General features: G+C 42.6%; 1 protein-coding gene across 2 annotated transcripts in view; it reads left to right on the top strand.

The window, feature by feature from the left end:
- pknox2 (pbx/knotted 1 homeobox 2) overlaps positions 1-23,801 on the top strand; it is a 321,900-nt gene that overhangs the window by 64,854 nt on the left and 233,245 nt on the right. Inside the window, exon 2 of one of the 2 annotated variants that reach the window (XM_034178877.1) lies at positions 16,849-16,930. The gene's annotated coding sequence lies outside the window, so the exon portion shown is untranslated. The remainder of the gene's footprint in view (positions 1-16,848; positions 16,931-23,801) is intronic. The other variant, XM_034178876.1, reaches the window with a different exon arrangement.

The following is a 23,801-nucleotide window of genomic DNA, read 5'->3' as shown; positions in this document are numbered from 1 at the left end:
AAAACATCCCCACAGCATGATGCTGCTACCACCATGCTTCACTGTAGGGATGGTGCCTGGTTTTCTCCAAACATGACACCTGGCATTCACGCTAAAGAGTTCAATCTTTGTCTCATCAGACCAGAGAATTTTGGTTCTCATGGTCTGAGAGTCCTTCAGATGCCTTTTGGCAAACTCCAGGTGGGCTGCCATGTGCCTTTTACTAAGGAGTGGCTTCCGTCTGGCCACTCTACCATACAGGCCTGATTAGTGGATTGCTGCAGAGATGGTTGTCCTTCTGGAAGGTTCTCCTCTCTCCACAAAGGAATGCTGGAGCTCTGACAGAATGACCATCGGGTTCTTGGTCACCTCCTTGACTGAGGTCTTTCTACCCCAGTTGCTCAGTTTAGATGTGTCGCCAGCTGTAGGAAGAGTCCTGGTGAATCTGAACTTCTTCCATTTATGGATGATGGAGGTCACTGTGCTCATTTGGAGGTTCAAAGCAGCAGAAATGTTTCTGTACCCTTCCCCATATTTGTGCCTCATATCGGAGACAATTCCTTTGACTTCATCCTTGGTTTGTGCTCTGACATGCACTGTCAACTGTGGGACGTTTATATAGACAGGTGTGTGTCTTTCCAAATCATGTCCAATCAACTGAATTTACCCCAGGTGGACTCGAAGTAAGCTGTTGAAACATCTCAAGGATGATCACTGGAAACAGGATGCACCTGAGCTCAGTTGAGCTTCATGCCAAAGGCTTTGAATACTTGTGATTTCTTAGTTACCACCACCAGTGAAGTTGGAGGTTTTGTTTTTGACTCTGCTTGTTTAACTATTTGTTTCTGTTCTGAACAGCCTGTAACCCACAATTCTTCGTATATTGTTATGAACTTTTTACTGACTATTCATATCCTGATAGGCAAGGACTGATTCAGTTTTCAAGGTTAAAGGTCAAAGTCAGGGAAAATCTTGGAAATTTGAAAAAAATCTCTATCTTTAGGGCCCCTTCACACATAGTGCAAAGTTTGGTTGATATCTGGTCGAATATGGCAAACAGGGCAAAACAGTTTGAAATTAGCATACCACGAAACATCGCGCCAACAGGCAGGCGTACACGAACCCGGTGCGAGAGTTCGTGCATGTGCCGGTGTCTTTTGGGCAGGAACACATAGTGCCAGCTGCGGCACATCGCGCTGCTTATGTGGAAGGAATATACAAAACCAGTCAGTACCTGTGAGACCACATCATGCTGCTTATGTGGAAGAAAAAAAAAAAGAAAAATAAACATACGACCCACTGGATGCAAACTTGCACCATCCAAAAGCTCTGATTGACACTCAGAGACTTTACTACTGAGCTACAGAGCTGTTCTTGGAAAGCTGCAGGAATCTGCCTCATATCAGGAAGGACATGGAAGTATTACAAAGTAAATTAAAATCACACACCATATAAAAACACCGCATTTATCAAGCAAGCAATACAAATATGATCCGTCTGTTCCTCTGGTGATGACCCATGGTCACAGACATACAGTCATGAAATGACATGAATGAGAAGCAGTACGCTTGTCTCATTCATGTCCACATCTGCTGGTGCGTCTCCAACCGGCCGCGCGCGTCTTGTGGAGTACGTGCCGCACGATACCGCGTCATGTGGAACAGAGCTCACGTGGGTGACGTGTCAGTGAGATTCCCTGCTGCCTGTCCTGATCTGACGGTCTGTTTAAACCTGGGAACAGCCTGTCCATTTACACTTTGTGCACGCGCTTGCTCACTGCACCATGTCGCCACAATGATATGTTTTTATTTATGTCCACTTGATAACAGCAAACATGAACATGCGCATCACAGTGGCAGTTGTTTGTCCGTGTCCGTCCAAACACATTACGTGGTGTCCAGCTGGAGTGTCCAGATCCACAGATTTCCACAGCCACTTCAGTGGGAGGACACACCTCCTGTCATCTCAACGCACACACCAAAACTACACTTGTGTGGGACTTAGACAGATTTCTCTGCGAGTACGAAAGTGATTGTCTGCTGTTGTGCCAAGAGTGCGACTGGCCACACATTTTCTAAGTGCCATGCGAGCGGTGTTAGATGTTCATGCGTGTCACCTGGAATTTGTCCGACACCTGCTGTGAGAGGGTGCGATGGTTCACACAGGGCATACTTGTCTTTCAGGCACTTGTGTGCGCAAATGTTTGTAGCAACAGGCATTGGAGGCAGAGACAACATTACATGGTTTGCACTCGATTCCTGCATCATGCGCACTAGCACACTTCGTCCAAACTTGTGCACTATGTGTGAGGGGGCCCTTAACATTGAATGAATTTTCAAAAATTCATAACTCTGTCAAAAAAAAAAAAAAAAAAAAAAAAATCAAATTTCTTCCATATTTGATAGTGTTATGTAGGATGGTATCCTTTATCGACTGACAAAGTTTGATCCGGTGTCGCCAACCGAACGGTCCCCCAACCTTCACTGCGCCTGCATCATTTCTGTGCATGATTAGCCACAGTTCACTGATTATCACCTCGTTTCTGCCTCAAACTGCACTCCAGTCATCATCTATCTCAGCGACAGATATTTGACGCTTTTGTACAACAATTGTTTCCACATAAATTCAGCATTCTGAGACTGATGCTCTACACCCAAACCGATCAAAGAGAATAGTGTGATTATTAACCAGATGACAGTCATCTGATGGTTAATGGTGAATTCTGAAGTCTGAATTAAAGATGGTTAATTCTAAAGTCAGTTTTAAGAAGAAACAAGGCCTTTTAAAGCAGAAACAAGGCGATAATTGGTGAATCGCTGTTGATGCTCCCATATGAGGTATGCACAGCAGCACGTCAGGCTCGGACATGCTACTGTGGCACTCTGATTGGTCCTCCATCTTTTATTATGAAATAATTCTGAATTTATATGGAAATAATTGTACAAAAGCTTCAGATATCTGTCTCTGAGATAAATGGATGGAGGTTCCAGTTTTATACCTGTTTGTCCATCTTCCAGTAATCAGTTGGAAACCAAGTGCCAAAAAGCAATGACAAATTGTGCATAGCAGAGATAACCAATGTTCTGTGAAAATTATCTGAAAAGGAATTCAGAAACCAAAAAAGTTGAAAACAAAAACCTGACAACACCTTTAATTCAAGTGCATGAACTAAATACATACTCCTAACTTTTGATCACATCTAATTTAGCTTATGAAAAGTGACTTCAAACAGGACTTTGATCGATCTTGAAATTTTTTTTCCAATGTTAAAGCTCGTGGAATTGGAAATTAGTGTTTGCGGAGGTTTGCGCTCTACGAGTGCGGTGCTCTAGTGTTTCTTTATTTTGAATAAATTTGCAGAAATCTAAAAAAAAAAAAAAAAAAAAAATCACATTGTCATTATGGGATGTTGTGAATAGAATTCTGAGGAAAAAAATGAATTTCATCCATTTTGGAATAAGGCTGTAACATAAAAAATGTGGAAAAGTGCAGCATTGTGAATACTATCTGGATGCTCCAAATATACAATGATTATGTGAGCACAAAATAGTTCAAGTAGCCATGTTAAATTACACTGCTACACTCAAGATCTTCACCACTGATATTAAATACTTCACAAACATACAATACGGTGCTAAAAACAGGCCAGTATTTTGGGTAGTGCATAATATTTTTTATTTTGATAGTGACTTCTTCAATATCTATGTTAACTCTTGAGTGTTTCCTTTTTCACCATTGTAGATTTTTCATTGTATATAACACTGGTTGAAGAAGCATGGTAGCGCGGCACCTTGGTAATTTTGCCTCCCAGCAAGAAGTTCTGCAGTTCTTCAATCTCCTACAACTGGAGGACATATGGCATAAACCTTGTGCCATATCAGTATGCAGGTTCATGTTTCATCTGCTATAGTGACACCATGCAAATGTCAACGGGTAAATAAATTTGAAGTATACGTCACTGGTTCACTTGCACTTGTGTTTTGCTCAGTGGGGAATGCTTTTGAAATTGGAGGATGACTAGCTGGACTTGAGTGTGCATTAAATATCAGTTTGCGTCTCTGTGATGCAAATTTTATGAATGTTATTGCTTTGTTTTGCAAAGTTGTTGAATGTTTCCATCATTTTCACATTCTTGTTTGCCTTTGTAAAAGTCTGCATTTTGTCCAAGAGGGAAATGTCTTTACATCACGCTGGTTCCTCTGTTTTAGGACAAACATTACACCGGACATGAGTAGGATTTAAATATTATCATTGCAGACTTTTTTCTTGTTGGTGGACAGCTGTATCACAGTTAGTATGTGTATACCTGTACGTGTGGAGGCCTCAGTGTTAATGATGGTGGTCACGTTCAGGAATGCTAATGTTTCCTCTGTGGGCTTTGTGAGGAACATGGTGATTAGACCTCCGGCCCCTTGGGTGGAACTCTTTGCAGCACATGCTCTGATTTACTTTGACGTCAACAGGAAGGTCAGCTGGATCCTAACGGGGTCATGGAGAGATGATGAATAGTGTGTTTGTGTGTGTGTGTGTGTGTGTGTGTGTATGTGGGGTCGGACTTCAGTGAAGAGACGGCAGCAGACGCGCTCCTTCAGGGTCCCAGACGGGGCCGGAGGCATGGCAGAGGGAGGGAGGCTCCTTAGAGCTTAGAGAAGGATTACTGAGCGGCTAAAATGTTTTCTTTGTAAGTTACAGAAACCTAAGAAATGCTCTCACTCTCACCTCCCATGGTGTGACAGAGTTCTTTTGCTGAGGAACCCAGTATACTGAATGTCCTAAAGGCATTTTCTCAAGATTTGAACTTGTCAGAGCCATCATTAACATGAACTTTTTTTAATTAATGTTTTCACCTTTTTTATTTAACCTTTTTATTTCATCTTAAATGTTTGTAAGAAAGAGTTCGGTGGAAATAAAATCACATTCCCACACTACTATAGTGGAAATCCATTCATGTTCTACACCCGCTTTTTCTAATTAAGCGTCACGGGAGGGCTCGAGCCTATCCCAGCAGTCATTGGGCGATCAGCGGGGTACACCCTGTACAGGCTGCCACATCCAACACATTCACACCTGCGGTCAGTTTAAAATGTACAATTCACACAACCTGCATGTCTTTGGAAGTGGGGGGAAGCCAGAGCACCCCGAGGGAACACACACACACACACACACACACACACACACACACACACACACACACACACACACACACACACACACACACACACAGGGAGAACATCCAAGCTCCACACAGAAAGAACAAGATGGGAAGCCATCCCAGGACCTTCTAGCTGTGAGGCAACAGTGCTACCCACTGAAGCCACCATGCTGCCCTATGGGATGGCGTGAGCACACGTCAGTTCTGGCGAAGTGGCGAATCCAAATGCGAGAAGTCGTACTTCCGCGACTGGCCGCCTGATGAAAATACTCTCGGGCTGTGTTGCTTGTTTATTGAAATCAGCAGGTTTTGTCTTGTCTCTAGTTTGCTTCTATCAGCCAGCTGATAGCTCTCATTGCTTGGACCAATGAGATTTCTACACCAAGCTGACCCGAAATGAACGATTGTACATAAAATTAACTTTATTGACGAGTCTGACCCCTTTGAAAAATGACCAAATTACACTGATTTGTACTGAGTTCGGCTATGTTTTCATCGGCCAAAAATGGCCACCAGAGGGTGTTGGGGTAAAGTCCATGGCAACCTGTAGCAGAGATTTCTCTGGGTTATCACAGTGTTATTTTTAAATCATGCACTACAACATTAAAAGAATATTTCTGTATTGACACTCTTACATTCTCAGAGCATTGTTGCAAAAAGCATGTGTTGTCTGTCTGTCTGTCTGGAGCTAGATCTCAGTGAATACTCCGTGGATTTCCTTCATATTTTGGTATAGCTGGCACTCTGTTCATAGACATTAAAGCACACAAACAAAAAAACAAACAAACAAATAAAAATAAACACTTTTTTAGCTCATTGCTACATATCTCAACAACCATTTCCTGAGTTATTTGTTTGTCATCATTGTAATCCTTTCTTTTCTCATGTTATCACATCACAAAGACTTCCTCGTGATAAAAATCTTAGAGAGTGGCTATACGCCCAACCGTTGGGTCAATAAAGTAAATTTGCGAGCATATACGCCCAACCACAACCAACCAATGAGCGCGCTTGTAAGCTCACTTCGGCAGGGAAAAAAGGCGGATATTTTCTTACCGGCTGCGGGAGGGTTTGCACCCCACGGAGGCAACTGTGTCAAACAAACACCATCTTATAGCCAACAAGCAGCATTTTTTTCAAAAACTGTTTCATCGTCGTTAACAGGCTTCCGTTCAAAATGCTTATGAAGTTTGTTTTCATCCATTGTGGTGTTTTCGCAGTAATTAAAGACGGCGCCATTAAATGTGTCAAACATACGCTGTAATAGAGTCTTAAAAAGTGGTGTAAAAAACGTAGTTTAGATGCACGAAACGTGTCAAATACACGATCGCGGTTGGGCGAATAAGATAAGACATTATATTTATCTGCCCAACGGTTGTGCATGTAACGTTCAATGTATGACTTATCTACCCAACTGTTGAGCGAATAAGGTAAGACATTATATTTATCTGCCCAATGGTTGGGCGTATAGCCTTTGCCAAAATCTTAATTCTCACTGTCAAACTCTGTTGGTTGCCAGATACTTTTTTGCCAAAGTGAATGTATCCTTCTCGATTAAATTATGGGTTGACACAATGGGAAATGAGGGGTTTATTTGGATAAAGAAAAGAAAATTCAATCCATAATGACATTCGTAGCCCAAGACTATTTTTAAACCATTGTTCACCATTGTGGGTTCTGTCTAATAAATAACGGCAGTTCATAACATTTTTACAGTTTGTAAACAGATGGTTTGTCCATTATAGAAAGTTTTATCTGACCGGCCTGTTTTCATTGTGCTTAACTCAGGTTTTGATGTAAGCCAGATCAAAGAGATTAAAACAAAATAGAGGTTAAATGCCTTATACGTATATCTGCATGTCCAGTTTGTAGACACAGATCTCAGTTTGTCTTGCAGTCTTTCTTTATGCACAAGTTAGTTTTTCCAAGTATGAACAGGTGTAATTGAGAATTTAAAACGAATATCATACCAGTGGAATACTGAAACTCAGAGACAGCTTGTATTACAACCCGAACTGTGACCTGGCCTGGCCAGGCCTGCTTTTGTGTCAGCAAAATAGCTTAAAAACGCACAAATTAAAACTAAATTTGCTGCAACATAGACCCTTCATCAAATAAAAGTGTGTTTTGCTTTAAGATGAATCTAATCTCGCATAATGTTTTTCTTGATATTGCGATAATATCTTCCATTGATTTGCATGTGATTTGCAACATTGATGAAACAGCGCCCCCACCATCACTTACGTACACCTACAGACAGATCGTGGCAGATGAATGCAGTGTGCTCAAAGTTTCCCCAACTTCTGCAAGACAGCAGAATAGAATCCTAACTTTTGATTAGCTTTGCAGTTTTCACTTGTCCCACCTTTTGGGAATTTAATGAAACATTTGAGAAATAGACACATTTTCTTATTAAAGCGATATATCCACAGCTTTCGTTCCGATCCCCCCGGCAACTAGGGGGGCCTCCAATAGAACCTACCTACCACACGCTCAGTCGTACCCTCTGAGCCGCGCAGAGCTGGATAAATACCATCCCTTCAGTGCCTCTGTGTTAGCAGATTGCTGGAGGTGGGCAGCCTGCTGTGAGGCCTGACCACACTCCCACTGTTCTGGAGTGGCTCTAAGTGAAAGATCAGGTGTCCAGCTCTGAATGCTTGATTGAACTTAATTTTTTTACATGTGCGCCGTGCCTCCACTGCGACACTGTAGGCTCGCTGTAGTTCAGACAAGGCCAACCAGTCGATTGCTCAAAGGAATTCAAGTCACTGCAGCTCTCTGTCCTCCTGATTGTCAGTGGCATTATTGAAAATTGTAATCGGATGCATTTTGTTCACACAGTGGTTGAGTTTCAAGTAAAGAAAGAGAAAGTTACAAATTGTTATTTTTACCCAAGGTAATCGAATATGACTATCGGGTTATTGCAAAAATTTTGCATCCGTCCGTCTGTCCACCTGTCCAGTCCTGTTACTGCCAAAGCCTTCAAATTCACAGGGAACATTCTTGGGACACAGATCTAGGACAAGTTCAAAGATGGCTAACCTTAACATATTTGAAGAGGTATGACGTACAGCGGCACTGTGACGTCCGTGGCAGGTCTCTCTAAAAACACTTCATTTATGTGTTTATATAACATGGATGTCATTTATTTGGTAAAAGCTAGCAAAAAATAAACACTTCTAAAACTGAAAATGCTGTTTTTGGAACCTAATCACACATCTAAAGTGATTTATAAGACATTTAGCGGATGCTAGCGTGGTGATGGCACAGGTTGGTAGCTAACTGCAAACTCCATTTCATTTTGTGTGTAAATATAACCTCTTTGTCATATATTATGTAAAAGCTAGTGAGAAATAAGCACTTCTAAAACTGAAAACATTACCTGATGACACCTCTAGAGTGATTTACAAGACATTTCGCGGATGTCAGTGTGCACTCTAACTTCTGCTAACTCAAAGCTAACTTCTGTTTTTGTCAAAAGCTCATGAATGTAAATATTGTTTATGATTGATTGATTGATAGAGGGGCTTCATTGAACATGTACAAATTGTAAGTAAGACAAGAGGATCTTAACAATTAAGGTAAATAACAATAAATGTATAATGTATAATTGCGTATATATATATATATATATATATATATATATATATATATATATGCAAGAGGTTTTACAATGTGACTGCCTAGTTTCCCTGAATGACTTTAAGCTTAAAGACTTAGAGGCAGCTTCTTTGATTTGTCAATGCTTTTAATTCAGTGCAATGAGTTGAGTTAGGTGCAGTTTTTAAATTTGTTACTCATATTCTTTTTACTGTATGTGTTCTTGTGATGTTATTCTTTTTATGTTATGGCTGTAATCATGCTTATTTTATGTTGCTGCCTGTCTTGGCCAGGTCTTCCTTGAAAAAGAGGTTTTTAATCTCAATGGGACCTCCTGGTTAAATAAAGGTTAAATAAATAAACAACTGCAAATTATAAAGAAGACAATGCTCACATGGCTGAGGGTATTTTAGCATTGTGTTATATTGTCTCTTTTCATGATGAAGGTTACATACAAGCTATAATATTTTGCTCCAAATTTTGAATTGATGTGAATCAGCTTTAATGGCTTTAATCAGCTTTAGTGCTTTTTTATTATTATTATTCAGTTATTTTGTTGCGATTACGATTAATTGGGAAATCATACAGTGTGGTTTATTGAAGGCAAACTGCAGTTGTTTAAGCTTATTTTCTGTGTAAGAAGAGAAGAAGAAGCTGTTGTCAGCCTGAAATCAGGTCAGCTACAAGTTTAGCTCTTTCAAAGATGCAGGAAAAAAATAAAAAAAAATCTACACATGCACAGAAAACATGCTCAAACAAACGTACAACAAAGTCCATTAAACCCACCAACCTCACTTTCAATGTGTTTCTGAAGCAACATAGATTTACAATATCTTGAAATGTTCTTTATGTCAGATTTGCAAGAAGTGAGCTTCCCACAATGCATTGTGCAGCATTACAATATATGTAGATAATGCAGTCTGCAACTGTAGTGTCATTGGATGCTCAAAAAGACAGTGTGATGAAAAGTGATTTACACAAATCAATATACTTTTGTTTTAGTTAAAATCGATATTATATCAAAGGGGGAAATTGCCACCTCCTGTTCTACTGCAATATTTGAAGTTTAGCTTGTCGTTAATGTTGTAGCTGTTGTTAATACTTGACTTTCTTGATCGCTTATATAGGCCTTGTAGGTCATTGTTTAAACATTTCAATTGTTACCTTCAATAATCTTGTCATTTTATATGAGTCTATGAAAGTTTGTTTTTATTCTCTGGGCATTTTATTTACACATTTGTTTAAAAAAATGGTCTTTCATTTGATTAATTCCTGTGAACATTCTACAAATATCTGGTCAAGTCCTTTATTTTAAAAATGCTGCTGTTAAGCCTCATTTAAAAAAAACACCCCCCCCCCCCCCAAACAAGAACCTCAATCTTGACTCATGCATTTTTGCAGTTGGAGACAATATTTAATCTAACTTTTTATTGCTAAGGTTTTAGCGAAAAGTAGTTGCCAAACAGCTTAGCTGTCAAAGCTGAATTTTGTGGCGAGTCCACTCTACTGAAACAACAGTGCCAAGTGATACTGGAAGAACTGATTCAAGACACCATTCTATTTTGTTGATGATGGACCATATCCCCACTTTTGATACTGTGGCGTCTCTAGCTTCCATCTGACGCAAAGCACACAGTGTTGTTGCAAATTTCCACCCGACACAGTTGTCATTTTTACACCTAGTGTCTACATCCCATAAATCACAATAACACTTCCAGTCTTGTGGGCATGTTGCTCTTAAAGTAATATGTGGTCAGCTGCTGCACTGAATTGTTCACGTGGTCCCTCATAAGAAACTATATGTGCCCTAGATCACAAAAACTTGGTCTAAAGACCACTGCTGTGTATTTCTTTATTTATAAAAGCACAATATTTAGACCTGCCATACATAAGTGGGTTCACAGTGCATGTACACCTCACTTGCCTGCATGGTAGCATATTATAACCACTCTGGGGGAGGAGGAATCTCTCTCTCTCTCTCTCTTAATTTTCAATGTCAGTTGTGCTTTATTGACATGGGAAACATGCGTTTACATTGTCAAAGCAAGTGTTAGGGCCCCTTCACACATGTTGTATGAATAAGTACAGCTCAGGGCGACTCACAGCGGAACAGCTCGTGTGAGCAAACCACAAAAACATTGCGCCAACGGGCAGGTGTACACAATGCCGCTGCCACAGTTCATGCATGCGGGAACACAGTGTGAGCATCAACCACATTGTGTAACTGCTGTGAATAAAATAAATAAAAAAAATACATACTGCCACGGTTTTGTGCACGTGGGAACACAGTGCGAGCAGCTACAACACATCATGCCACTGATGTGGAGAACCAATAAAATAAAAAAAATAAAAAATAAGCCCCAGCTGTATAATTAGTGAATATCACTGGGTTGATAGAAATAATACATAAAATGGGGATGCAGAACCCCATGGTTAAATAACTCGGGTTAAAAAAATGCGACTCATGGGATTTGAACCTGTAAGCTCTGATTACCAGACGGAAACTTTCCCACTGCGCTACCATTGCTGGCCTGTAATCAGTGCAGAAAAATGCCTAAAATCAACAAGGACATGGACGAGGTGCGCTGTGTCCGGCCACTGCAGCCCGGCACAAAGGCAAAACACGTTTTATATATTTCCATGTGAGGACAGCAGGCAGAGACACATGCCTCATGGAGAAATGTTGTAACTTCATGTTCTTCCAAACATGGAACATGTTCTCGAGATGGGATGTCCAGGAGCAGAGATCTTTACAGCTGCGATTGTGAGTGGACACACCCACCCCTGCCCGTTCAGTGCCCAGACCAACGTGTCAGTCTCTGATATGTGGTCATTCATCTTCATTATTTGTTATGTAATTGCATATGTAGGTATTGTCGTTATTTATATAACTATTCTGGCAGTGGTTTCTGTGTTTGTAATGTGTGCACTGAGCCGTCATCCAGCTGTCTGTGTGCTGTGATAATGTGACAGGCACCTCCCTGTGCTGTATGCGATCAGACCTCGCTGTCTGGCCCCCATGTGATCATATCTGTACATACAGTGGTATATAAAAGTTTGGGCATCCCTAATAATTTTCCTGATTTTCCTTTATAAATCATTGGTTGTCTGGATCAGAAATTTCAGTTAAATATATCATATAGCAGATGAACACACTGATATTTGAGAAGTGAAATTAAGTTTCTCGTATTTACAGAAAGTGTGCAATAATTATTTATACAAAATTAGGCAGGTGCATAAATTTGGGCACCCTTGTCATTTTATTGATTTGAATACATTTAGCACTAATTATTGGAACATAAAATTGGTTTGGTAGGCCACGAAAAATCTCAGATAAGCTGAAGCGAAGGATGATAACAGTCATAGTCAACCCACAGACCTGCTCTAAAGAACTACAACATGATTTTGCTGCAGACAGTGTCTCTGTGCATCATTCAACTGTACAGCGCACTTTGCACAAGGAGATGCTGTATGGGAGAGTAATGCAGAGGAAGCCTTTTCTGCATACATGCCACAAACAGTCGCTTGAAGTATGTTAAAGCACATTTGGACAAACCAGCTTCATTTTGGAATAAGGTGCTGTGGACTGATGAAACTAAAATTGAGTTATTTGGACATAACAAGGCCTGGAAAAAGAACACAGCATTCCAAGAAAAACACTTGCTACCGACAGTAAAATTTGGAGGTGGTTCCATCATGTTGTGTGGCTGTGTGGCCAGTACAGGTACTGGGAAGCTTGTTAAAGTGAGGGTCAAATGGATTCCAGTCAATATCAGTAGATTCTTGAGAGCAATGTTCAAGAAATAGTGACAAAGTTGAAGTTGCGCTGGGGCTGGATCTTTCAACAAGACAACGACCCTCAACACTGCTGAAAATCTACTAAGGCATTCATGCAGAGGAGCAAGTACAATGTTTGGGAATGGCCATCTCAGTCCCCAGACCGGAATATTATTGAAAATCTGTGGTGTGATTTTAGTCGGGCTGTCCATGCTCAGAAACCAACAAACCTGACTGAACTGGAGATATTTTGTAATGAAGAATGGTCCAAAATACCTTCAACCAGAATCCAGACTCTGATTGGAAGCTATAGGAAGTGTTTTGAGGCTGTTTTCTCTGCAACAGGAGGATCTACTAAATATTGATGTATTTTTCTGTTGGGGTGCCCAAATTTATGCACCTGCCTAATATTGTTTAAAGAATTATTGCACACTTTCTGTAAATCCTAGAAACTTCATTTTTGACATCAAATATCAGTGTGTTTGTCTGCTATATGATATATTGAACTGAAATTTCTGATCCAGACAACTAATGTTTTATAAAGGAAAATCATGAAAATGATCAGGGGTGTCCAAACCTTTGCATACAACTGTACACATAAGCATTTTACGCAAGTGTGCTCCCCCAGCACGACAGATGTGTTGCGGGGAGGGGGCGACACACATGCACATGTGCACACATGCACATGTGCAAGACACATGCACCACATGTGTGTGGCTTTTGCAACTCCACAGTCATGGGGCACTTAAACAAATTTCACATCCAGCTCGACAGTGATTGTCTGCTAATTCTTTTTGTGGTGGTCACACATTTTCTAAGTGCCAAATTAGCGGTGTTAGATGTTCGTGTGTGTCAGTTGGAATTTGGCCGACACCTGCCGTGAGAGGGTTTGATGGGCTCTCACAGTGCACACTCTGTCTTTCAGCCGCTGGTGTGCACAAATATTTGTAGCAGCAGGTGTATGAGGCGTTGGAGGCAGCTACGATTTTACATGTTTTGCATACGATTCCTGCTTTGTGCGCACTTCATGCGCAAGTTGACCACATTCGTACTATGTGTGAAGGGGCCCATAGATGGAGAAAAAATTAAATAAAAAATTAAGAAGGTGCAAAAACAGTTAACGATATTCTACAGTTAATGTGTAATGTGTAAACAGGAGATGTGGGATTGAAATAATAGTAAAAATTGTGCTTTTGGTGTATTAATACACTATCCTATAAAATGTGTTAAACATAGATAAAGTGACATAGTGGTTAAATCTCCTGTTTTGGGTTTATGGTAGTTTATGTCTGTTGCTCCTTCTTTTCATGTCACAGCAGCTCACAAACCTTGCTGTTGTGTTTGCACATTGTTGTACTTCACCCAATAGATATAGAAGTTTTTTGATGTTGGTCATGTTCTCCAAGTATTTTTGGGTGTTTGTGATCTGTGGGAAGTACCTGTCTCTGATGTCTTGGTGCGGGCAGGTGGTTAGGAAGTGCAGCTTGGTCTCCACCTCATGTTGTGAGCAGTGGGTGCACAGTCTGTCTTCTCTGGGGAGCCAGGTCTGTCTGTGGCGGCTTTTCTCCACAGCGAGGCTGTGCTCACTGAGTCTGTACATGGTCAAGGATTTCCTGAGCTTTGGGTTCGTCATAGCCCTCAGGTACTCTGCCATGGAGTACTGTCTGTTTGTGGCCAAATGACATTCCAGTATACTCTAGGTTTTGGTTGATTTTTTTTTTTTTTTTTTTTTTTTCCAATGTGTCATATAGTTTTTTTTTTCTTTTTGTTATCTTATAATTTGGTTTAGTCTAATAGGGTTTGTGTTTGGTGGCTCTGCTTGTGTTCATGTATAGAGTCCCACAACCAACTGGCTGAGGGTGCATCTCTCTACAATCTCTCTGTGAATCAGGGTTTTATTATGGAGCATATTGGGTCACTGTTTGTTAAGGTGGTCATAAAATTTCTTTGCTCTCTTTGAATGTTAATAATTAGTGGGTAAAGTCCTAATTATGCTCTGTATGCATTGTTTGGTGTTTTCCGTTGGACACAGAGGATGGATTTGCAAAATTCTGCATGCAGCGTTTCAATTTGGTATTTGTCCCATTTTGCAAAATCTTGGTTGGCAAACGGGCCACAGACCTCACAACCACAAAGACACATGGGTTCTATGATGGATTGCAGTATTTTTAGAACCCCCCTCTCTCCATGATCTAAAAATGTTAATATACAGCTATGATTAAGTTCAGGGCAACACTTTTGACACACATTGTTGCAGTGGTCAATATACAGCATGCACAGCAAGATATTATCTACTACGGTAAATAATAGGTTTGTTTTTGTACTCAGGGTTCTTGAAATGGAACAATATATGATTTTGATGGACATTTTCCATTGTTGCAGGTGCAATACAATTTTGCGTAGAGCTCTAATAAACATATATTGTTTGGTACTATGCTTTTCATAAAATATACATGTCATCCTGCTACTCTGTTGACCCCAATAACACTTCAGTGCCTTCGTAACTGTAATGATCTATTGAAAATGAAGGTTTTACATATCATGGAGAAATATGGCAGGGGTGGGGTTTCAACTGGGAACTTTACACACTGAAGCTACAGTGGGGTAAAAAAGTATTTAGTCAGTTCCTGATTGTGCAAGTTCTCCTACTTAGAAAGATGAGAGAGGTCTGCAATTTTCAACACTTCAACTATGAGAGACACAATGAGAAAAACAATCCAGAAAATCACATTGTAGGATTTTTAAAGAATTTATTTGTAAATTATGGTGGAAAATAAGTATTTGGTCAATAAAAAAAGTTCAACTCAATACTTTGTAACATACTGTAATCTTTGTTGGCAATGACAGAGGTCAAACATGTCCTGTAAGTCTTCACCAGGTTTGCACACACTGTAGCTGGTATTTTGGCCCATTCCTCCATGCAGATCTCCTCTAGAGCAGTGATGTTTTGGGGCTGTCACTGGGCAACATGGACTTTTAACTCCCTCAACATATTTTCTATGGGCTTGAGGTCTGGAGACTGGCTTGGCCACTCCAGGACCTTGAAATGCTTTTACAGAGTCACTCCTTTGTTGCCTGAGTGGTGTGTTTGGGATCATTGTCATGCTGGAAGACCCAGCCATGTTGCATCTTCAATGCTCTCACTGATGGAAGGAGGTTTTGGCTTAAAATCTCACGATACATGGCCACATTCATTCTTCCCTTAACACAGATCAGTCGTCCTGTCCCCTTTGCAGAAAAACTGCCCCAAAGCATGATGTTTCCACCCCCATGCTTCACAGTAGATATGGTGTTCTTGGAATGCAACTCAGCATTCTTCTTCCTCCAAACATGACGAGTTGAGTTTTTACCAAAATGTTCTATTTTGGTTTCATCTGACCACATGATATTCTCCCAGTCCTCTTCTGGATCATCCATATGCTCTCTGGCAAACTTCAGATGGGCCTGGACACATACTGGCTTAAGCAGGGGGACACGCCTGACACTGCAGGATTTGAGTCCTTCTCTGCGTAGTGTGTAGCCTTTATTACTTTGGTCCCAGCTCTCTGCAGGTCATTCATCAGGTCCCTCCATGTAGTTCTGGGATTTTTGTTCACCGTTCTCATGATTATTTTGTCCCCACGGGATGACATCGTGCGTGGAGTCACAGATCAAGGGAGATTATCAATGGTCTTGTATGTCTTCCATTTTCTTACAATTGCTCCCACAGTTAATTTATTCACACCAACCTGCTTGACTATTGTAGATTCACTCTTCCCAGCTTGGTCCACATCTACAATTTTCTTCCTGGTGTCCTTCGACAGCTCTTTGGTTTTGGCCATGGTTGAGTTTGGAGTCTGACTGTTTGAGGCTGTGGACAGGTGTCTTTTATACAGATGACGAATTCCAACAGGTGCCATTAATACAGGTAACAGGTGGAGGACAGAAGAGCTTCTTTAAGAAGAAGTTACAGGTTTGTGATAGCCAGAAATCTTGCTTATTTGTTATTGACCAAATACTTATTTTCCACCATAATTTACAAATAAATTATTTAAAAATCCTACAATGTGATTTTCTGGAATTTTTTTTTTCATTTTTTTTTCTCATAATTGAAGTGTACCTATGTTGAAAATTACAGACCTCTTTCATCTTTCTAAGTAGGAGAACTTGCACAATCAGGGACTGACTAAATACTTATTTACCCCACTGTACGTGCACAAACCACTTGTCCACCACCCCTGCTCACTGTTATAGCCGTACTTCTGATTAAGCACTGATTTATTTTCATGTTACCATCGTTAATGCGGTAAATTTTGACTTCACTGAGTCGTATAACGCAACAGATTCTCAACTGTCAACAGGTTTTACGTGGAGAGCTGGATACGGCATCACAGAGCAGACAACCAAACCTCAACCTGCTGTGTTGCTGGGGAATAACGAACTGTAAGTTAATATCAACTTTGTGATATTGGCGTTTATACATGTACATGGCTTCATGAACTGATTGTGTTAATGAATAGACAGAGATCTCTTTCTGCAGAGGTCAGAAGTGGTTTGATTTAATTTACACACAGAATAAAGTGGAATTCACTGTACAAACACACTGGCACCAAAGTAAAGCGTTAATGAATTGCTTGCTGCTGCTCACACAAGTCAGTCTAATCACACAGTTATTTCAATCACCTGAGCATATTCTTTGAATTTATTCAACCTCTAAATGAGGAATTTAGAGAAATTTGGAGATATTTGCTTAGTTCTTGCTGGTTCCTCAGTCTCCATGCTCTTCTTGATTTTTTTTTTTTTTCCTATTTTTTTCCCCTGAATGATTGATGGATTTTCTCTTCAGAAAGCACACCATTTTCTTCTTACAGCAGGATGAAAAGAAATTTGATCTGACAGTAAGAGGGGATTTTGATGCTTTCTTTCCTGAATGTGAAATTGGATTTTTATGACAGGTTCAATCCAGTGGTACATTCAAAAGGTTTGATTTTATTCAGTTTGACAAGTTATCATATTCTCTAAAAATTAATAATAACATATACTGTACTTAAAAGAAAGAAATGGCGAAACATTCATTCATTCATTTTGCTTCTGCCACTTATCTCTATCCAGGTCTTTGTGTTGTAGTGGCGTAGAGAAGGATTGTAAAACAGGAAAAACGATCCAACCTCGGCTCTGGTTTCCCTTGTGCCTTCTAGCAAACTGCAAATGAAATTTTGCATGTTCTTTTTCAGAAAATTGTCCTTTATACCACTTCATCACAAAGCTGTATAAGTGGTAACGCAACAGACAAAGGTTGCTCTATGCAGTTTCTCCAACCACAACTACACAGGTCTGTAATTCCTTCAGAGTTGTCTGTGTGTCTTGGTGGCTTCCTTCACTGGTTTACTTTTAGCATGATCATACAATTTTTGAGAGCCTCCTACTTGGAACAGATTTACAAAACAGTACCATTATGTTTGCATTTCAGAATGATTGATGTAAATGAAGTTCCGGGCATATTCGTCTCAAGAAACTGGCTGTAAAAGTGATGATTTAATCCAGATATGTAGAATAAAGTGCACACGTCAACTTTTTTGTGAAGTGTTACAGGTTTAAATGTGGGAATGGATGTATATTAACAATTGAAATGAAGATGACCACATAAAACTGTAAATATCTTTGGTTCATATTGTCTTCAATGAAACAGAAGTCAAAGAAAATGTAAGGATTTCTGTGTGGGGGATTTGTATTTTCTATACATCCCAGTTTTTTTTTTTTGTAGTTATACATTGCATGTATCTCTGGTATGCTTGGCAAGGTGATAGTGCTTTTTCTTTTCTTTTTTTTACTTTATTGGAGAATGGACCATAAAGGCAGATATTGACTCTTCAACAAACATTTACTGTATCGATATCACCAGTGGCTAAATATTCCCTGTGGAAATGTAATAATATCAGGGGCAGTATACGTAGTAAGTAATCATTAAATGAAAGAATGTGTTTATAACTTCACAATGCAGTTTGAAGGTTCAGTGATGTACTATATGTATTTCTTTTTCAGCAAACTGTAGTGGAAGGGGTTTCTCTCTTACGGCACAATGGCATAGCTGAGTACAGCACTCAGAGGCTTGAGTGCTAAAACAGCTTTAATATCAAATCTGTTTATTTGCAGGGGGATTCTTGCAGTATTTTTTCTGAATTCGTAAGACTTTTGTGCTAAGAAAGTACTCTAACACATGCATTTTGCACTGTGTACAATTTGCTGGTTCCCTCACATTTGTGTAGTTAGTGTTTTGGAACAACAAACAGGAACTATTCTGTTAGTTTACTGTTAAACCGTGAAATTTGGCTAAGGAGTTGTTGCAGGAGACTAACCTTATTTGAAGACAAGTACTATCACTGGATTGATGTACAATTTTTTTTTTCTTTCAGAATACAGATGATATTGTTTGTTGCCCATATATGCTTCCACCTGACATTTCTGTCTCTGAGCACTTGAATATTGCTGTCTCTCCCTTAGCTTGAGATTGATATAAAACCAGCGGATGTTCAGGCATCTGCCCCTCTACTATTTGCAGCTAATTGCAAATTGATTTCAAAAATTGAAAAAAACTGTGAATAGAAACTGATCCAGAATGTTTTTTTTTTTAATAATTCCCCTAAGGCTCAATGAAAACATCTTTTCCATTATATACGAGGTCTATTAGAAAAGTATCTGACCTTATTATTTTTTTCAAAAACCATATGGATTTGAACCACGTGTGATTACATCAGACATGCTTGAACCCTCGTGGGCATGCAAGAGTTTTTTCACGCCTGTCGGTTACGTCATTCGCCTGTGGGCAGTCTTTGAGTGAGGAGTCGCCCACCCTCTCGTCGATTTTTTTCATTGTTTAGGAATGGCTCAGAGACTGCTGCTTTGTTTGATCAAAATTTTTTCAAAACTGTAAGGCACAACTGAGTGGACACCATTCGATAAATTCAGCTGGTTTTCGGTAAAAATTTTAACGGCTGATGAGAGATTTTGGTCTGGTAGTGTCGCCGTAAGGACGGCCCATGGTGCCTGACGGCGATCTGCGCTTCGAGGCAGCAGCGTCTCGCCGTTTCAAGTTGAAAACTTCCACATTTCAGGCTCTGTTGACCCAGTAAGTCGTCAGAGAACAGAGAACTTTCAGAAGAAGTCGGCATGAGGAGTTTATTCGGACATTCCATTGTTAACGGACATTTTGTAATGAAAGAACGTGCGGGCAGAGTCGCATGTTGGGCCGGACCCGACCGCGGGGGGTCGCGACAGGAAAAACACCTCCGTTGGAAACCTTAACGGGCAAGTTGGAACATGCCAAAGCTGTTAAACAATTTCTCAGTTACTCACTTGTTGAAAGCCATCAAAAGCCGCCTGAATTTTACAAATGGTTTTCAACACGGAGGTGTTTTTCCTGTCGCGACGCACACAGATTCGCCGAGTCGTCACGGAAACAACTCGGCGAATTTGCGCGCACGTCTTTCATTAAAAAATGTCCTTAAACAGTGGAATGTCCGCATAAAGTCCTCATGCCGGCCTCTTCTGAATCTTCTCTGTTCTCTCACAACGTCCTGGGAGAATTAAGCCTTAAATTAGGATATTTTCAGGTCGAAACAGGCTGACGACGGCGCCTGGAAGCGCTGCACAACGTCCCGCTCCGTGGGAAGTCCTTACACCGACAGAAACACCCCATAATCTCTCATCAGCCGTTAAACTTTTCACCGAAAACCAGCTTAATTTCTCGAATAGTTAAAAGCAACGTGCGCTGTCTCGAGCAGGGTGGGAAACAAAGGAATTCAGCCGAGAGGGCTGAACCACATCTCACTCAAGGCCTGCCCACAGGGAAATGACGTCACCGACGCGTGAAAAAACTCACGCATGCGCGCGAGGGTTCAAGCATGATTGGTGTAATCGCACGTCATTCAAATCCATATAGTTAAAAAAAAATAAAAGTGTCGGTTTCTTATCTAATAGACCTCGTATATATTTTTAGATTTGAGCTTGAGTCCTTGTTGCCTTGGTGACATGACAGAATTCTGTTGCTGAGACTTTGACCAGTAGGAGAAGAATATACCAGCTTGGGTGTTGGGAAAGTGTAGTGACACGGACCCACAGCAGGGGCCGTAAATGAACGGACAATGGATGAGCCAAAAGTTTAACACTTTACTGTTGTGAAATGTGCACAACGAAATACAGACAATTGCAGATTTTGGAATGCAGTCAAATATTCAAAGGTGACGTGCAGGCAGGCTCGAGGATAGAAGACGTCTGTCCAGAGAAGAGCCCCCACACGATTTCCACTGCCAGCGGATCTGGAGTACACTGGAGCCGCCAAGTCCCGAGTCCCCAGGTGGCCACTGTCTCCAGCTGTCAGATCTGGTACTGCTGGCAGGAAGCAAAAACAGTTAATGGTGAGCGTGTGGGTACACACCCAGTAATACAGTCAGCAAACAGTCTTTCCTTTTTCTGGTGGGAAAAACACCTCCACCTCCGAAACAAGAACACAGTTTATGCAGAGTCTGAGTCACTACTTATCGGAGTGAGGAGTGAGGAGTGAAAGGCGTCACTCCTCCACCATCCACGAACCCAGCCTCCAGCTTCAAGTAGCGAGAATCAGGACACCTGCAAACAGTTCAGAAGAGAATCATGTGCATTGGGCACCAAACACGGCTGAGAGTATTACCTAGAAGGTAAGACGATATCTCGGCAGCGAGGTGGAGATGCAGTCCGACATTTATGGGGTTGATGATGATGATGAGTGGCACCTGCCACTCCCGGCTGCTCCCTGGAGGTGGCTGCACCCTCTCGTGCCTGAAGCCCGCACTTCAGGCAGGGCGCCCTCTGGTGGTGGGCCATCAGTACCTCCTCTTCAGCGGCCCACACAACAGGACCCCCCCTCAACGGGCGCCTCCTGGCGCCCGACCAGGCTTGTCGGGGTGGCGGTTGTAGAAGTTGGCCAGGATGGCCGGGTCCAGGATGAAGCTCCTCTTCACCCAGGAGCGTTCTTCAGGTCCCAGTCCACCAAGTACTGGAACCCCCGGCCCTTCCAACGGACGTCCAGGAGCCTGCGAACTGTCCATGCCGGCTCCCCGTCGATGATCCGGGCAGGAGGCGGCGCCGGCCCGGGAGTACAGAGGGGTGAGGTGTGGTGTGGTTTGATCCTGGAGACGTGAAAAACTGGGTAGATCCGCAGTGAACCTGGGAGCTGGAGCTTCACTGCGGTTGGACTGAGGACCTTGAGGATCTTGAATGGGTTGATGTATCTGTCCTTCAATTTAGGGGAGTCCACCTGTAGGAGGATGTCCTTCGTTGACAGCCACACCTCCTGCCCAGGCTATGCGGGGCCGGGGAACGCCGGTGGTCTGCATGGGCGTTGGCCCTCGTCCGGGCCTTCAACAGGGCATAACGGGCGGTGTGCCACACCCGACGGCATCTTCGAAGGTGGGCTTGGACCGAGGGCGCACCGACCTCTCCCTCCACCATTGGAAACAATGGGGGCTGGTACCCCAGACACACCTCAAATGGGAGAGGCCGGTGGCAGAGGACACTTGGCTGTTATGAGCGTACTCGATCCAGGCCAGATGCTCACTCCAGGGCGCCGGGTGCACAGATGTCACACAGCGAAGGGCCTATTCGAGCTCCTGGTTCGCCCGCTCTGCCTGTCCATTCGTCTGTAGGTGATACCCGGACGAGAGGCTCACGGTGGCCCCCAGTTCTCTGCAGAAACTCCTCCAGACTTGAGAGGAGAACTGAGGACCACGATCCAAGACAATGTCAGTTGGTATCCCATGCAGATGGACGACATGGTGGACCAGGACGTTTGCTGTCTGCTGGGCAGTTGGGAGCTTCGGGATGGCCACGAAGTGGGCCGCCTTGGAGAATCGGTCCACTATCGTGAGGATGGTCATCATACCCTGGGACGGCGGGAGGCCTGTGACAAAGTCCAGGCCAATGTGTGACCAGGGGCGATGAGGCACCGGAAGCGGCTGAAGGAGTCCTTGAGTCTTTCAGTGGTCTGCCTTGCCCCTGGTGCAGGTGGTACAGGCCTGAACGTATTCCCGGACGTCGGTTTCCATGGACGCCCACCAGAAGCGCTGCCGGACCACTGCCATGGTTCTTCACACCCCTGGGTGACAGGAGAGCTTGGAACCGTGACAGAAGTCCAGGACTGCAGCTCTGGCCTCTGGTGGGACGTACAGACGGTTCTTCGGGCCAGTCCCCGGGTCCAGGCTCTGTGCCAGGGCCTCCCTGATGGTCTTCTCCACGTCCCAAGTGAGGGTGGCCACGATAGTGGACTCAGGGATGATTGGTTCCGGTGGATCCGACAGCTCGGTTTTGACTCCTCTTTGCTAACCCGGGACAATGGCGTCAGATCTTTGGTTCTTGGTCCCGGGGTGGTAGGTGATCCGGATGTCAAAATGCCCGAAGAACAGTGACCAGCAGGCTTGCCTGGGGTTCAGCCGCTTGGTGGTCCTGATGTACTCCAGGTTCCGATGGTCCATGAAAACCATAAATGGTACTGCGGCTCCCTCCAACAGATGTCTCCACTCCTCAAGAGCCTCTTTCACCGCAAGGAGTTCCCGATTGCCCACGTCATAGTTCCACTCAGCCGGGGTCAACCTGCGTGAAAAATAGGCACATGGGTGGAGAACCTTGTCGGACTCCCCGCTCTGGGACAGCACGGCTCCTATCCCTGAGTCAGAGGCATCCACCTCAACCACAAACTGGTGGCTAGGATCGGGCTGCACCAGAACTGGTGCAGTCGAAAACCGACGTTTCTACTCCCTAAACGCGGCTTCGCACCAATCCGACAATGTGAAGGGGACTTTAGAGGAGGTCAGGGATGTCAGGGGACTAACCACCTGACTATAGCCCTTGATGAACCTCCTATACAAATTTGCAAAGCCAAGGAACTGTTGTAGTTTCCTACGGCTTGTCGGTTGGTGCCAATGTCTCACCGCTGCAACCTTGGCCGGATCAGGGGTGACGGAGTTGGAGGAGATTATGAACCCCAGCAAGGACAAAGAGGTGCGGTGGAACTCGCACTTCTCGCCCTTCACAAACAGCCGGTTCTCCAACAACCGCTGCAGGACCTGACGTACATGCTGGACATGGGTCTCAGGATCCGGGGAAAAGATGAGTATATCGTCCAGATATACGAAGACGAATCGGTGCAGGAAGTCCCGCAAGACATCATTTACCAAAGCTTGGAACGTCGCGGGGGCGTTAGTGAGGCCGAACGGCATGACCAAGTACTCAAAATGACCTAATGGGGTGTTAAATGCCGTCTTCCATTCGTCTCCCTTCCGGA

Source organism: Thalassophryne amazonica, chromosome 9 (assembly GCF_902500255.1).
Source record: "Thalassophryne amazonica chromosome 9, fThaAma1.1, whole genome shotgun sequence".
Taxonomy (NCBI): Eukaryota; Metazoa; Chordata; class Actinopteri; order Batrachoidiformes; family Batrachoididae; genus Thalassophryne; species Thalassophryne amazonica.
This window is presented reverse-complemented; position numbering and strand designations above follow the sequence as displayed.